This window comes from Pituophis catenifer, unplaced genomic scaffold (genome assembly GCF_029215685.1).
Source record: "Pituophis catenifer annectens isolate HBS135680 unplaced genomic scaffold, rPitCat1.0.hap2 SCAF_3, whole genome shotgun sequence".
Lineage (NCBI taxonomy): Eukaryota > Metazoa > Chordata > Lepidosauria > Squamata > Colubridae > Pituophis > Pituophis catenifer.
The window spans coordinates 74751650-74759099 of record NW_027256883.1 but is presented as its reverse complement, the minus strand read 5'-3'; positions in this window follow the sequence as shown (position 1 = coordinate 74759099).

Genomic DNA, 7450 nt, shown 5'->3' with positions numbered 1-7450 from the left:
GACATCATAGGAGTAATGTTCCAATGCCTAAGGGGCTGCCACAAAGAAGAAGGGGCTAACCTATTCCACAGAGCACCTGAAGGCAGGACAAGAATCAGTGGATGGAAATTAATCAAGGAGAGGTCCAACCTAGAACTAAGGAGAAATTTACTGACCATTAGAACAATTAATCAGTGGAATGATTTGCTTCCAGAAATTGTGGGTGCTTCAACACTGGAAGTTTTTATGGAGAGATTGGACGTCCATTTGTCTGAAATGGTATAGGATTTCCTGCCTGAGCAGAGGTTCCAAGGTCCCTTCTGTTATTCTGTTAACCCAATCTCCAAGTTAAGTCACATTTAACTTATGTTAATAAGACGCTTTTCCTTTTCAAAAGAAGCATGGATGTTGTTGATAGTAGAATATAATTTACAATTTACAGCCCTCTCCCTCCATAGTGTATTCTAAATGAAATATTCATACTGTATTCTATACCATTAAATACCCTATCTTACCACAAAAAAGAAGAAATAATATTAATATTAACATAATTACAGTGGACCAAACATCTTACTCTGATAGAGTTCTGGCCTTGCTCACGTCTTGGTTTCTGTGGAGATCTTCCCAGGCTAATTGCAATCAAAACACCATCCGTTCCATGGGCATGTGAATACATGTACAATGCACCTGATTCAAAATCCCAGATGAAAGAATATAATTCTTAAAATGAACTGACTGATTTGGCATGCTGGAAAAAAGGAGAGTTGAAGTCAAACTCCATTGTTAATCAGACAAAGCTCAAGTCAAGCAAAGAGTAAAGAGATGTCCCATTAAGCAGAGAAGGAGATCACAGCAAGAAGACTTCCTCCACAAGAAATCTGTTCACGAAGAATCAGAATAATCTCTGGCCATTGTGAACAAGGTGTAACCTCTATTGTTCAGTGGATTTAGTTGTGTTCTATTCGGCAAGCATTACTATTTATAGCAGATCTTCATGTTAAATGTTCAAAATGAGGACCATAAAAACTAAAAATACTTGGGATATCTTAAGGGCAGTGAAACACAGTTTACTGTGTAAGCTGTGTAAACTGCATTTGGCCAACTTAAAGAAACCCAGGAACAATGGTGGGATTCAGCCAGTTTGCACCACTTCGGAAGAACCGGTTGTTAACTTTCTGAGCAGTTTGGCAAACTGATTGTTGGAAGAAATCATTAGGGCAGAGAACCGGTTGTTAAATTACTTGAATCCCACCACTGTCCAGGAAGTAAGTAAGTAAGTAAGCTTTTATTGCGGTCAAAGACCAAATTAAAATACACATAGAAGGGGAGTATAATTTTACAAATATAGATAGATCATGTGACAGTACACCATCTACTGCCTTAGATACAGTCTGTACTAACAATACTAGTGATCCTCTGCCGTAGGGGTTACCCGTCTCTTCCCCCATTTTTTTTCAGCCACGACTGCAGCAAATTTTTTTTGCCACCTTGGGAGTTATATTGGGGTCTGTGTCCTGGAGTAGGAAATAAAGGCTGAACAGATCAGGTGAACCAGGGAATCTCTGGGAAATAGGAGAAATGAATCTTGATCTTATGTCTCGGTAGTGGGGACATACGAATGTAATGTGGAACAGAGATTCCGGGGATCGGCCATCACATGTACAATAGATGGATTTTACTCCCCCCGAGAACCTACTGTCGAGGACAGTTGAGGGGACCACGTTAAATCGTGCCTTCATAAATGTGAGCCTATGTTTGATAGAGTGTAACGTGGAGAGATAAGGTGGAGGGTGAGGCAAAGGAACAATACCAAGGGAAAAAGGTGAGCATGTTCCCGATCCGTTTGCCAGATTTAATTGTCTATCAATGTCGTCCAGCCGTTGAAAAATCAATGATTTGGCAGCATCAGGGCCTAAAGTAAAAGCTTCAATGGGGGAAATCGCGATCTTCAAAAGTTTTGTATGGATATTATGGGCCCAGGGACTATGAAAAGGGTCCCGCCATAGGCATTGGCCTAGGTAATAGCCTGGGAGTCTATTCCACAGGGACAACCAATAGCCAATTGCACATTTCCACAAGATTGTAGCAAGTGAGGATATGTCCAGTTCCAAACGAATTGCGGCATTACTTACGCAGGGAGGGACTCCCATCAAACGGTGTAGGAACTGGCTGTGGACAGACTCAAGAGAGGAGATGTTGGACTGGACCCATAGGGGGGCGCCATAGGTGATAGCAGCTATTACCTTTGCCCTGTAGACTTTTATTGCTGAGGGGATGTGATGAGCTCCCTCAGTATGAAAAAAGTGCACGAGGGCATGGGTGGAAATCTTAGCCTTATTACAGAGAGACTTAACCTGCGCAGGCCACTTGGTATTGAATTGAAAGAGGATACCTAGATATTGAAATCTGTGGACCTGTTCCACTGGGATGCCATCAAGGTTCCAATGATAAATTTTCCTGCTTCTTGCAAAAACCATGATTTTAGACTTAGAGTGGTTTATATGCAGTTGGTTAGCAGAGCAATAAGCAGAAAGGATTTTTAAGGCTCTACGTAGGCCCACCCGGGAAAATGAAAGTATTGCGGCATCGTCAGCGTAGAGCAGGAGCGGACATCTATAATCAGCTAATCTAGGGGCATGGATGTAGACCATGTGATCCAAAAATGCCTTTCTCCAGTCACTGATATATAAATTAAAGAGAAAGGGTGCCAGTATACACCCCTGCCTAACACCCTTGTTAACTGGGATAGTATTAGAAAGATCCCCCTGCGGGGTAAGGCGCACTTGTGCTTCTGTTCCGTCGTGCAATTGGGAGATAAGACAGAGTAATCTTTTGTCAATACCCCAGGCAGAAAGTTTGGCCCACAACTTAGCTCTAGGGATGCTGTCGAAGGCAGCCTTTAGATCTATAAAGGCAATGCAGAGACGACCCTTCCTGGGGGTAGAATATTTTACGGCAAGATGGTGGAGGATCAAAGCATGGTCAATTGTAGAGTGGTCTGGACGGAACCCCGCCTGCTCATAACCGAGCAGGTCGGCCTCTTCAGCCCAGCACTCCAGTTTGGACAGGAGATAGCGGGCATAGAGTTTCCCCAAAATTGAAAGAAGACTGATGTTACGGAAGTTGCCAGGATCGGAGTGGGCGCCTTTCTTATGTATTGGGATGATTATGGCATCCTTCCAGAGCTTGGGGATAAGGCCCGTTTGATTGATCGCATTGAATACCTCAGTAAGAACCGGGGTCCAGCAGTCCTTATGGGCTAGGATGGCTTCGGCTGGGATGAGATCCGGGCTGGGAGCTTTTCAAAGTTTGAGTTGTCCGATTAGCTTGGCAATCATGGATGGTTCAACAGGAGGCCATCTGGGAAGGTGGTTAGGAAGAGAGCCTGAGGTCGAAGAAACTGGCAAGTCAGTGTCGTAAAAGACTTGGCATAGAAAGAGTTCCCATGTAGTGGCAGAGATGGAATGAGTGAGCCTACTAGTTGGCCTCCTGTTTAACAGACTCCAGAAATCTCGAGGGTTGCTGGATTTCGCGGCCTCTAATAATTCGTTCCACCTTAGCCGGTGCCAGTCTTGCTTAGCTCTTGAAAGGGCTAGCTTGTATGCCTTCTTGGCCTCGAAATAAGCGGGGGGGGGGGGGCGGCGGCGATGAACCTGTTTGTTTATGGGCAGAATATATAAATCTCATATGGTTCCTGGCTTGTTTGCACTGTGAGTTAAACCAAGGGGCTCCCTTCCTCCAGGAAACTCTACCAGGGATAAGGGTGGGGGGCTGAAAAGAGGCTATAAGACTGCTTAGACACTCAATGAAGGTGATCAGTAGCACACCAGGTGTGGCCTTGGTGCCGGTTAAGGCTGACAAGGTATTGGTTGCTTCTTGATGATAAAAGCGTGCGTGGAAAAGGGCCAGAGACTTTGACCATTTTGGCAACATTGAGGAGCCTCTGGGATTAGAGTCTATTGAGACAACGTGAGCGGGATGGCCTTGAGGTCTATATAGCCGTGCAACCATAATGAGAGGAAGGTGGTCACTGAAAATCCTGTCATCTACTTTGAAGGAAGAAATGTATGGCAAAAAGGCTCTCGAAACCAAGTATAGTCTATTGTGCTGTTGCCATTTTTGGCCAAGTGGGTAAATTCCCCAGGGACATCCGGGGCACATCTGCCATTAAGGGGGAAGAGGTCTAGTTTGACAGTAAGGAGAGCTAGACAGGTCCCCGCTTTGTCAACTTTCCGATCCTTGGAAACTCTCCCTTTCAGGTTATCCAGGGGATGGTCATCCGTGGCCGGGCCTGTCCATCAGCGAGAGGCAACTAGGGTTTCCCAAGTCCCCGCAATGTGGGCGTTTAGATCCCCCACCAGAAAAATTAGAGAATGAGGGAATCTAAGTATGATGGTAACGAGAAAGTCTTCCAGACCGACCCACAGCTCATCCAAGTCCTGGTGAGAGCCCCTGGGAGGAAGGTAGACATTAAACACCAGGAGCGAGAGCTTCCCGATGGATATCAGATTTGCCTGGGCATAAGGGGGAAGAGAGTCCACAAGAGCCACGTTTGCGTGCAAATCCAGGGAGATACCTGTTGCAAGGCCGCCCTTCAAACGACCACCAAGCAGTGAGGGAGAGAGAAGAGAGAAAGCTTATGCTTCTGTTGCAGAAAATGAGGTTTCTGTATTAATTGGGTTTGTATCTTTCTTGAAGGAACAGACACAACTGAACAAAGGTTCTCCATGAATGGCTAGCTCACACTTTATTTAAGGCTCTCTCTGCTTCCTTCCTTTCCCTTTAATCTAGGAGTTTTAGTGTTGAAGGTATACATCCAATGATGCAGATTCCTGACCATAAGGAGGCAGGAGGGTATATATTAATAATAATTAATTGTTCTGATCCATAAGAACAATGATGTGCAGAAAAAAATGGTGAACAATATTAATGAGCAGAAATTAAAATTAAAATCACATAAAAGTGAGGATCATGCTGGAGATTGACTGAATGATCCTATAGAGCCTGGAATCATTAAATCCTGGTGTAAAATAATAATAATTATTAAAAAATAAAAAAGCAATAAGGAAATTGCTTATTGCAATTAATAATAAGGAAGTACTGGTTCAATGTAAAATGAAATAACGATATTGTATGCACAATGAAGTAACGTATACTTGAATGCTCTCAATCTGCCAGACACTCTCCCTCCCTCCCTCCCTCCCTCCCTCCCTCCCTCCCTCCCTCCCTCCCTCCCTCCCTCTCTTCTATATAGCCCTCCTCAAAGCCTTGTTCTGAGTCCTGTTTTTGTCTTTCCATGTTATTGCTTTCTGTTTTTGATATATCAAATGATTTGCCAGTTGGATCAGCTTGTCCCCATACCTGGCATTGTCATTCTCATTTTCAAAAAAATTGAAACTGGAGCCACTTTTACTGGTTATTAGTTGCACTTGCCCAGATCTGTGGTTCTGTTTGTTTTGGAAAGATCCTTAACAGAAGTTTTCCTCACAAGTGGTAACAGGTTTTGCCTTCCTATATAAGATCACATTAATTGCATGCTTTCCAAAGTAGAAACACAGGATAAGAATAGGAGCAAGCTTTTAAAACCAGACTTAATCAAATATGGCTTCATATCAAACTGCCACACTGCCGTACTCCATCTACCATTTTTGCCAAAATAGTTTGGCTTGATCACATAAAAAAAAAAAGCGTGGCTCCCAATTTTTGGTTCCTGGAAATTAGAATAGAATAGAATAGAATTCTTTATTGGCCAAGTGTGATTTGGACACACAAGGAATTTGTCTTGGTGCATATGCTCTCAGTGTACATAAAAGAACAGATACGTTCATCAAGAATCATAAGGTACAACACTTAATTATAGTCATAGGGTACAAATAAGCAATCAGGAAACAATATCAATATAAATTGTAAGGATACAAGCAACAAAATTACAGTCATACAGTCATAAGTGGAAGGAGATAGGTGGTGGGAACGATGAGAAGATTAACAGTAGTGCAGACTTAGTAAATAGTTTGATAGTGTTGGGGGAATTATTTGTTTAGCAGAGTGATGGCATTCGGGAAAAAACTGTTCTTGTGTCTAGTTGTTCTGGTGAATGAAGAAGATGAGGTGGCTGCAAGGTTGCTATAGACAGTGGCCTTATTTGCATACTACCTAATAAATGGAGAATGAAATATGTTTTTTTAAATTACTTTATAGCAGGACCTTGTCAAACTCAAGGTCCGTGGGCCAGATCCGGCCCATGGGGTACTTAGATCTGGCCTGCAGGGCCACCCTGGAAACAGCGAAGGACCAGCCCATGGTGCCTCTGCCAGCCAAAACGGGGTCCTGAGCTCCATTTTGGCTGGCAGAGGGTTGCAGGAGGTGGTCACAGCTGAAAACGGAGCTCAGGAGGTTGTTTTGACTGGCAGGGTGCTCAGGCCACCACAGTCACACCACGCCCAATACGAGTGACATCGATCTGGCCATACCCACCTCAACCATGCCCCCCCCCGCCCCCCCGAGGTCAAACACAACCCTGATGCAGCCCTCAATGATATTGAGTTTGACACCCCTGCTTTATAGCCTTGTCTTTCCTTTTTTAATGGTATGTGAGAATGATTTTGGGAGACAGGGGGAACAGGTGAAGCCAAGACAAAGATGGGATAAACCAAATTTGAGTCTGAACAGGGAGGGGTGGCAAAAAGCAACTCAGAAGGGACCCTCCCTAGTTTTCAGGAGAGTGAAAGTGAGGGACTGGAGAGGTACTTTCAGACTTGCAAGATTCTGTTAATGAAATCTTACAATAAAGATAAAGTTAGTACTCCTATCTCCTTGTCTGGATCTCCCCATAGGTCTGATGGAAACACAGTGGCTCATGTAGTTAGGACACTGGGTCGACAATTTAGCAAGCCCATGTTTGAAACCAAGTGAGGCTGTGGGACAGTGCGCTCTCCAATCATTGACAACCGAGCAGTTCAAAAGAGAACAATTGCAAGTAGATAGATAGGCATCCTTTGGATGACACATTAATGGGAGTGTGAAAGGGGCTCTCAATTGGGTGTCCCTTGGGCAACGGTGATGTCACTTGTTAATTCCTTCAATCTGGAAGCACCTTGGTGCTTCTGACACAATTGCATGCATGCCTAAGACTGACATCAATCTTGCAAGTCTGAAGATACCCCTCCCATTCCTCACTTTGGTTCTCCCATAACCTGCATCCATAAGAAGCTTGAAAGCAGGTGATTCAGTTTTCAGCTCACCCAGTTCATTGATGAATGAATGAAGACACGGTTTAGCATCAATTTTGATTTATGGGAACATGGGAAGCAAAATGTAGTTTTGATAGGATGGTGTTTTTAAACAACCAAGATTTCAAGCTAATCATGACTTTTGCTAGTTCAAATGTAATGACAAAAAATCCTGATTCTTTAAAAAGTGCTTAGGAGTTCTAATTTTCAAATATATTAGAAGAGGTAGATACTTAAGCTTC